Below are 10,913 nucleotides of genomic sequence, written 5' to 3' on the forward strand. Positions count from 1 at the left end.
TAATAATAAAAAGCTTCATTTTGTCACCGGCAATCGAAATAAAAATTTGAAAAAGTTAAGGTTGAAGTAACCATGAAATTGCCCGACCTGAGCCTTCATAACCTTCAAACGGCCGCCAGGTCAGAGTCAAGGTCAAACTTTAGACTCTCATGATCGCGTGATACTTACATAAGTTTTTTCGCTATGGAATATTTTCCAATAATGCTATTCTTGTAGCTGACAGATGATTGTTTGAGTTAAAATGACCTTAGGATGACCTTTAAGGTCATCCGGAACTTATGACTCAAGTGCATATTTGAATGTATAATTTTCCATTCTTTAGATGACCGGTGTGAAGTAGAAGAGTTTCCATTTTAAAAAGAAGGTGTCCTTGAAACAACCATGAAGTTCATTCTTTAGGTCAAAACTAAGGCCGCCATCAGGTACCTTGTTGAAATGTACTACGGGAATGATCTTGGCTTATGTAAAAAATAGCTCACTTAAGAAGATACAGGCCTTTTCGAATACTTTTGTGACAGCATGTATAATAACAAAAAATTTAGCTTCACCAGAAAATTTCCTTTTTTTCGTGGGACAAGTTTCCTGAGAAATTATTTACATCTTTTTTTTGTTGAAATTTTTCGCTTCAACGGTTGTCGAGGTATTCAGCCGCAAGTAGACTACAAAAGTGTGACTACCTACCAGACTTATATTGTAAAACTCTAATACATGTGAGGTATCATAACAATACCATCATTAGGAAACTAAAACATTATGTATTTTAGGGTTACCTTACGTTTTTGAAATAAAATTCCAATAGATTTAGTGAAAGTTTCGAGCAGAAAATTTTAACAATGTGTGTAGACATAGACATACATTTTCATACTAATAAGGTATTTGGTAAGAGAATAAGACTTAAAAATAATTATAGCAACATTACCAGAAAAGAAAAATATTATTCAGAGGAAATAAGTGTAAAATAAATGCGGAAGAAGAGATGGAAATTCAAAACGATTTTAAAGAAAATAAGAAATAATGTTAGATATAGCCCAAAGTTGTTATTAAGGGAGTTTGTAATACGGAGTTCTTCGGCTCTATAAATAGCAAGGGTCAAGTAGTATATGACACCTAAAAAATGAGAGACGCTTTGAGATGCTTTTTTCAAAAAATTATTTGAAGGTAAAGCTAATGCAGCACAACTGCGACATAGAAGTCGACGAGTTGCAAAACCTTGTTAAATGAATCTTTGTCTCTAAGATTAGAGATTTAACTAAAAACCCAGAAAATTTTGAGGCTGCTGGTCTGGATGGTATTAACGTTGTAATGTTTGAGGCCGCTGGGAATCATCGGTGAATCAGACTTCATAAAAAATTATCAGTAAGTTTTAGTAATACCAGGCCCACAAATATCGTCAATTTTCTTGATAGATTAGCAAAAAAATACATTTATCTACCTTCTCGAGCCAAAATTTAGACTAAAACGATAAAAACTTGGATTAAAAGTATATATCCTTGCAAAGATATCGATAATTGACGATTAAACGCATTTTTAAAGCAACCAATGATTGTTTAAACATTTATTAATTAATGAAAAATGCATTGCATTTTTAATTTCACTATTAAAAATTATCTATGAAAAAATTAGACAACAATAATATATACGCCCAATACACTGCAAAATGCAATTTCCTGTTTTAGAGCGCTAAAGAAACAAATATATAGAAAGCTTAATTAAAAAATTTACATCTAAAAATTGAAAGCTATATCTTGTTAAAAGAGTAGATTCCCCTGATTTCTTTCACTGTACATAAGAAGGAGAATATACGTCAAACTATGGTTATTAACTATTTTAAAGAAGAATTTTTCAAATAACATTGGAATTTCACTTTTTGAAAACACTTGAAACAATCCCAAAGCGGGAGCTACATAACGAGAATATGTATGTTAAAGTCAAATTAGCTTTTGCAAAAGGGAATTCAAAAAACCAAAATCAAGATTGCTATTTTTTATCCAATGCCACTTTATTTTGATGTCACTTAACGACGTTTATATACAACTTCTTTGGATCAGAACAAGACCGAATTGAGGATCAAATTTTTTCTGTATCAACTATTTTCTGTTTTTTTTAACATGAAATTATAATTAATTAAAACAATACTCCCTGTATATTATTTTAGTTCACTGGGACCAAAGAGTAATAATATGGAGACCTATATTGCGTTACAAAGCGCCTCGAGCTTTGACTGCGATAACTGTACATTTATTGCAGTAAGTAAATGTCGCCAATCAAGTTTGTTAATATACCTGCTTATTTATTTATGTGTTTTTGTACAGAAATATGTTAACAAATTGTAATCTGGTTTACTTCTGTTCTAGTAGGATGTTTGGCACTTAGGAACACAACACGCCATTTTTCCAGATAGATTTTTATTTTTCAATGTCTAACGATTAATTTTATTTGACTTTGCAGGCAATTTTGAGAAAAAAAATATAACATCAATTGTTGTAATTGTTTAAGTGATTCTCAAACACTGGCACTCACTCGCACATTCCTGGCATGAGAAAACGAGATAGAAGATCACAATGCGCATGCCCGCTTAGATTTGAAAGTTGCATTCACACGTCTAAGTTTGTCAGTGAATGTACAGTTACTGTAGTCAAGACATTTGTACGGAGATCGTTCTTATTATTATTACTCTGTGGCTAGGAAATATCAGATTTCAATGTAAAGTTAGCAAAGTAAAATAGTACAAACGAAGGCTTCAAAACAAAACGATTTGGTATTATAATAGGAATCTCAAAAAACGATGCATAATTACAATTAAATCGTATTTTTTATATTAAATATCCTAAAAGATTTATAAATGGATTTATTGTTGCCCAATGGTGATTCCTTGATTTCTTTTGGGTTCATTACCTCGAAAACGCCGCTGTACATATTTACTTTTATTCGCTTTGATATGGAAAATTGAGATGTATATATGCCACGAAGAATCTTAGTATCTTTTGTTTTTTCTACTATTGCATAGACGTCACCATTAGACGCTGTTAATACAATCTGTTCCTTGGTTGTAATGGGCGTAAGGTCATGCCCATTTCTTCTTAATTGAATTCGTTTATCGGGAGGGAAAGTGTACCTTCGAAGTTCAAATACTTGGTTTGGATTCTTGTTGGGAATAAGTCGAATAAATTTCAGGTCTTCAATTTTAAATCCCAAAATGCTTGAAGAACGATATCTGACAGGAGGGGACTTGAGTCTGTCATGGAGAAGGGGCTCTGTAGATGAGGAAGACGCAGCAAAAGCATGTGGCCTGACAAGAGAAAGAGTGCTTTCCGGAGAAGGAGTTCTAGCAAGAGATACAGTTCTTCCAAGAGAATGTGTTTCAGGAGAAAAAGAAGGTCGGCAACCAGGAACTCCAGGAATGGGGTCACCATTAGGTAAGCAATCAAACTGGGAGCCTGGTTCTGTAACAAGGATAATAGAGGATTATATTTTTCTTAAAGTACACAATCGTTTGTTGGTCTATGATAATTAATAAATGTAGTTATAATTGTCAAATGTTTGCAACTTTTTGATAGAATTCAGTTTCTCATAAAGTTCTTAAGGTTATATCATCTTTTTTAAAGCAGTATTATTAGTATTATTTTCTGTCTATTCGCACCTGAATGCTCCTGGAAAAACACTTTTCCATATATCTTTATGGCAAAATGCATGAGTCTGAACAGATTACATGTGCCGAACCGAAGTTAATCTGAACTAGCACCAATAGAAGGCTTTATTAACAAATAATTTATCAATTATATATTCATTTTGCTATGGATTCTAACAATTAGAACAAATAACCATCAAACAATTAGAAAAATACAAAAAATCGTAAATATTTTTAGCAAACACTTTAGGAAACACTTTTTTTTAGTAAACACCTTTTTTAGTAAACTCTTTAGCACAGATTTGACTATTAGTGACGAAAATCCTTCTTAAATGCATATAGAATTTATTTAGTCTTATTATTGAATTTAATTATTAATCACCTTACTATCGTATACCTACCTCTTATTATAAGAAAACGTTTAAGATCTTAAATTTATAGATAGATAACGAAATCACTATCCGGTGCGGTCATATTTATGTATCAAATTCAGATTTACAATTAGCTACTTAACTTGGTACATATCTTTATTTTAGTACCTCATATCAAGTTACATAGTAAAAATTAGATTATATTATTTTAGGTGATCGTAAAAAAATATGAAGTAAGGCAGATTTAGGTTATGTTTATACCGCGCGTTCACAATACGTGTTTGTGAGCTAGATTCACATTTTGTTCATTATTTATATGCACTTGATTTATTTCAAACTACAACCGATTATCATTAATTTATTATAAATATTTTGTGGAAATTGTGCTAATTTTTTTAATTGAAGGAAAAGTATAAGCTTCATCAATTTTCCTTCTAAGTAAAACCCAAAAATCAAAAACACCATAAAAAGGTGTTGAAGAAAAGGAAAGGTTGAAAGAGACCAAAAAGGGCTAATGCAATGAGAGAAAGACATCAAAAAATAAGACTTTAGCTCAAATAAAGTAACATATCATTTAAAATGTTTACGTACCTGTGATTTAAAAAAGCATACTCTAAATAACAGACATAATTTATTATTTTATTGGTAATTCAACAAATATTTTTTGATTTTTTTGACTTTTTAAATAATTATAAATCTATGAATTTAAATTTATTACCTAAATCAAAGAGTTTTCTTTTAAATTCTTTAAAGAGTGGATTTAGTTGATCTTCAGGATCAATTAACAACATGATGACAGGATTTAAAATATGTTTAAGCATTTTTTTAAATTGTTTGGCATTTTTAAGATCTTCAATAAATTTTAAAAGGTTCAAAAGAATTTTATATGTTTTTGTTATTTCACAAGAAAACAAAGAAATTTGTATTGGATTCCAGTAATTTAATGAGATTTCGAAGGATTTGAAATATATAACCGTATTGTAAAGTATTCGCAGGCCTTTTCAAGAGCATTGAATTGTTTCAAGGAATTTCAAACAAACAAATGCTGTGTCTACTTAATTTTTTGTTTTAAACTATAATCAAAAATATATTCATTTTATTTTTTTAAATTAGTTAGAATATTTGTTATTTAATAAATAAATACACATTTTTTTATATCTTATATATATTTCTACTGCGCTTTTCCTCATTTATAAAAAATTGGTTACATATTTAAATTTATTTAGAAATAATTATACTTAAATAAAAGTGAAAAATAGGGCGACGTCAAAATGATCCACAAGCAAAATTTTTATATTTCAAATATACTCTGATATTATCACTTTCACCTAATATTTTCATACCAAAATCATATAAAATATCTGCATATTATTGATTATTTATTATAGCAAAATTCAGATTGGCGTAAAAATTATAGAAAATCTAGTTTACATTATAAATTTTTCAGATTATTATATTCACCAATAAAATTGAGGATAACTGCCAAGGGCAAGACCAGGGTATGCGCGGCCCTCATCTTTTCTAATCAGAAGAAAAACTGTAGAATGTATAAGTTAATAATGAATTTTTTGAATAGTGTTACTGATTTTTCTACGTCTTAATTTTAATTATATATATTCATTACCTCAGGAAAAAAAGGCATCAAGATAAGCTTTCTGAGGTATTTACATTTCATAAAAGCCAGTGCTGTCCGCTTACTCCCTAACTGATAGCGTCCATTCTTACGGCCGACTTCACGAATATTTAAGTAGAATTTTTTTATTTGTCACTTATACAATCTAATTTAAAAATGTCACACATTACAATTTTTTTGCAACTACTTCAGATTTCCAGAGCCTACTATGTGGAATTGTCATTACAAATATTATCACAAATATTGTTTTGATAATTGTATAAATGTTAGGGGTTATTCACTAATATTTGAAACATGCTCTGTTAGCTATATGGTAGTTATTATAATATGCTAATTAATTTTAATTTCATCCTTTCCCAAATTTTAGTACCCTCTATTTAAATCCTTGTTAGTCGGGATTGAGTTTCTAATTCAAACTATTTTCAAAACATTGCAATTACTTTATTTTCATTTTTTGACGGATGAATACTTTAATTTAGCATTTTCTATTCATGACGTCATTCATAGTCAAACATGATTAAATTTAAGAATCTTTTTTTTTATTCCTCAATAATTTTAAATTGAATTCTATGAACTCAAACAGATTTAAACTCGATACTTAATTAAAATGAAACCATACTTTTTATATTGAATATTCTAAAATATTTATAAATGGATTTATTTTTGCCCAATGGACATTCCTTGATTTCTTTTTGGTTCAATACCTCGAACACACCGCTGTACATGTTTACTTTTATGCGCCTTGATCTGGAAGTTTGAGATATATATATTCCACGAAGAATCTTAGTATCTCTTGTTTTTTCTACTATTGCACAGACGTCCCCATTAGGCTCTGTTAATACAATCTGTTCCTTGGTTGTAATGGGCGTGAGGTCATGCCCATTTCTTCTTAACTGAATTCGTTTATCGGGAGGGAAAGTGTACCTTCGAAGTTCAAATACTTGGTTTGGATTCGTGTTGGGAATAAGTCGAATAAATCTAAGATCTTCCATTTTAAATCCCAAAATGCGTGAAGAGCGATGTCTGACAGGCGAAGAGTTGAACCTGTCATGAAGAAGGGGTTCCGTAGGCGGCAAAGATGCCAGAGAAGAATGTGGTCTGGCAAGAGGAAGAGTGCATTCCGGAGAAGGAGTTGTAGCAAGAGGTATAGTCCTTCCGGGAAAATATGTTTCAGACGAAAAAGAAGGTCGGCAACGAGGAACTCCAGGAATAGGGTCACCATTAGGTAAGCAATCAAACTGTGAACCTAATTCTGCAACAAGAAAAATATTTATTCGAAAACTATTTACACCCGCTATAGTAAATGCCGCTTGGTCGATGTAATCCAAAAATTCAGATCAAAATGATTTTCAAGGCTTTTATACAGGTTCGGAATTTCTTATTTGAAACATTGAGTGTCAATCGCCTATGGCGTGCCTGTCTACATATATATTTAAATTTGAAAACTGAGCTTTGAAAAAAGTTACCTTCTTTTAAATCTTCGTTTGGCACATGGGCCTAGCCACACCGCTGGCGATTAAAATTTTATTTTTGGCATACTTTTGATTCAGGTCGCCACCTAAAATGCTCTAACTTTTCCTAAAATGTCGCTAGCTATCATTTCAAAAGAAAATTGACAGGATACATGCATTAAAAGGATAATAATTGCACAAATATTTATTTGAATATACTATACTACCTTTTTTTCAGTTTCATTTGATACTTTTCCATTCATACTGCCTTTTTTATTCTCTTAGCATCTCGAATTGACACATTTGAACATTATAAAGCAAATCCTTATTTTTTCTGTTTTTATTACTATTAGTTAATTTGTTGCCCATCCCATTACCTTCAATCACATCCACTACACCCTCAATGTCCACTACACCCTTAATGTTCAGCCCCTCATCAATCCTACTTTACACACATCCCTTCGCTTACTTCTCCCTCATCCACTTTCCCTCTTCTCAACTCTTCTGAATTAATAAATACCCCATGTATTCCAACCACGCAGTTTCTTACCCCTATCACTTATTTTAATTCTGCCTCCTCCGCATGGTCACACCGAACATTCTTAACACTCCTCACTTCTACAACATTCTACACCCTCACATCCCTTACTTATAATCACTTCTTCTATTTCTTAACCTTTTAAATTCCGGACTTTTAATCTTATCCTTTTCCATCCCTTCTCTATTCTCTGATTCTTCTTATTTCATTACCATACTTCCCCTAGGTCTCCTGCTATCCCTACACTTACTTCCTCCTCTTCTACTTTCCTAATTTTTTCTACTTTCTGCGCCATTACTTTCCTTACTTCTCATTTCTATACTTCCCCTCCCCTCACACGCTACACTTCCAGTTTCATCACTTTCTTCAATTCTCCATCCTGTGCTTCCCCTAATTCCACTCCCATACTTCTCCGCCCCGTTCCCTTACTTCTCCCTTATCCTTATAAATTCCATTTGTCTGAAATGGGCAAACTAAACGCTCTTTTCATGACAGCAGAGCGGCAGTAAAATAACACTTTATTTTACTGCGGTGAATGGTACATAAAGTAAGAAAAATAATGAAGAAGTGAGTAAAAAATAAAATAAAAGTGAAAAAGATGGGTGATCAGATTTTATATTAAAACAACGGTTAACTAGGGAATTTATTTGCTTTTTTGAAATTACAGTTTTTTTTATTCATAACTAAATAGGTAATTAAGCATGCTCAAAGGCCACTAGGAATAAGAAAAGCCAGATATATATTCCGACATCCTATTCAAATGCTTTTTGTCTCAGACAGCAGGGAAAAAAGAGTTATTTTTTCAGGAATCATTCACAAAATAAGTGATATGTTAAGGGGGGTCTTTGAAATAATTGTTCTCCTAATTTAGTGTAATTGAAAAAGCATCACGAAGGGGTTGGCGGGGGGGGGAGGTTAAGTTCCTGAAAAATGTATCAAGTATTTTGTGAGTTACCCCTTAAGGTGCTTCCTCAGACTTGAAAATTAGCCCATACATTTAAATGACAGGATTTTTTCCACAATTATGAATTTTTTCATCACATATTTTAACCACATAATCTTAGTGAGCAAATACAATCCCTCAAAGAGAGATTTTTCACGAAATGGACTGGTTTTTGTTTTATTGCAATTAATTGAAAATTTTATCCATTTTGTGTGCCTGGAAAGTAGCAAACGGCCATAATGAGTGTACTCATGGTGAAAGAAATTCTGGGCGTTCGTTTCCGAATGAAACTAGAGTATTATTTTTTCAACGATACATAAAACATTGTTAAACCGCAGGATCAGGCTCGGGATTTGATTGAGTGCCTGTCATGCCTCACTCAACTTTCCTATTATTAGAAATAAGAGCCGGATGAGAGAAAATAAGAATGATTAAAATAGTAAAGAATTTTATTTCAATAATCTGCATTAGATGCATTAGATAACGACGAGACGATTAAAGAAATAAAGATGGAAATTGGTTAATCCGTTCAATTTCTGTTGAGAGTTTTCGTAACTTATCCTCTCTTCTCAGATTCTACGATAAAAAATATGGAAAAAAGATGCTGCGTATTCTTGAATCGGAAAAACATGAAATTTCAAGTTATTTCATATTCAAGGTTACACTTAAAGGGACCCGTTCATTTTTCGGCACGGATAAAATTCAAGAATGATAAAATTTCAGAATGGGTTATAATACATAATGGTAAAACTTACGGAGAGGAAAAATTCGGAAAGTAGAAAAATTCGGAATAGTAAATAAATGTTGCTATCAGCAGGTCTACAGTTTTTTATTTGTGGTAGCATACAAATATTTATCATCGTAAATTTAAATAGCATATCATAATACATTTATGATATCCGTCATTTTAATTTTTTCACGAAAAAATAATGATTTTGTATCATTATATAATTTAAAAACAAGTTTCAACGTACGACATAAATTTATTATGATATAATTTTTAAATTCACTGCGATAAACATTTGTTTGATGCCATAAATAAAGAATTATACACCTGCTAATAGGTATATTTATTACCAATTCCGAATTTTTCAACTTTCTGAATTTTTCCTCACCGTATATTTACATATTCATAATTTTTCACCCTCCTAATTTTAACGCTTCTGAATTTTCACCCATTCCGCTTCTTTGGTTTCCGAAGAAATACCTTTCAGAGTTTTGGATTTCCGACTTATTGCTCTTTCATACTTTTTGATATTCCTAAGTTTTACCATTATGTATTATAACCCATTCTGAAATTTTACCTTTCTTAAGTTTTACCGTTCCGAAAAATGAACGGGTCCCCACTTAAAGGGTATGTTATTCGCAGTCTTTTCTTCAGCAATTCCTATTCCATAATTTCCAACCGAAAACTCAAAATTCATAATTTTTCTCTCTTTTTTCTTGAATCTTTGTTTCAAATACATTTGCTTGCTTCACAATGAATGTGGCGTTGCTCATGATTAATACACGATTTTACGTCAAACAAGATAGTTACATTTTTAACCAAAGAGATTAATTAATATCAACTAAATGGATGAAGCTTAAAACATAAAGTTTCAACAAAACAGTTCCATATTCCACCAAATAATTGAATATTCAACAAAAAAGATGCTATGTAAGCCAAGACAGTTTGTTTATTACAAAAAAGACAAAATTTCAAATAAATAGTGCAAGTTTCTACACTAAAAAAAGAATAAATTTTCAACCGAAAATGAAATAGTAAAATTTTTGTAAAGAAGATTCATTTTTATTTAAAAAAAAACGAATGTGCACCAAAATATGTACTTTTTCTACCAAGTTGTGTAAACTATGAAGAAAAAAGGTGAATTATCTTCAAAAGGATTGAATTTTTAACCAGAAAATTATATCGATTTAAGAAAAAAGTTAATTTTCTACCAAGTTGTTACATTGTCCAATTGTAGCAATGTAAAATTGTATTAAACTTGAAGAATTAGGATGCAACTTAAACATTCAGTACAGAAATTTTTGGAAAACCGAAATAAGGACACATTTGTTCTCAGCACTCAAAATGAAAAAACAGTCTCCATTGTAATCCCTGAAAATGGGATTATTCTGAAAGAACGTTCGAAATATAAAGTACGGTTAAATGGAAAATATTAAAAAGTGCAGAAATGAAGAATGTTTAAAATGTCAATTGGACTGTTAGAAATTCCACAAATTCAATGTTAATTGAAAAGCTTAAAGTTACGAGGGTAGTTCAATAAGTCCTTAGAATGAAGTATGAAAACAATTTTTTTTGGGTAAATTTTTTTTTTATTTTTCAACATAATCTCCTTGGAGCTCTAT

The sequence above is a fragment of the Belonocnema kinseyi genome, chromosome 2 (assembly GCF_010883055.1).
Source record: "Belonocnema kinseyi isolate 2016_QV_RU_SX_M_011 chromosome 2, B_treatae_v1, whole genome shotgun sequence".
In the NCBI taxonomy this organism is placed as follows: domain Eukaryota; kingdom Metazoa; phylum Arthropoda; class Insecta; order Hymenoptera; family Cynipidae; genus Belonocnema; species Belonocnema kinseyi.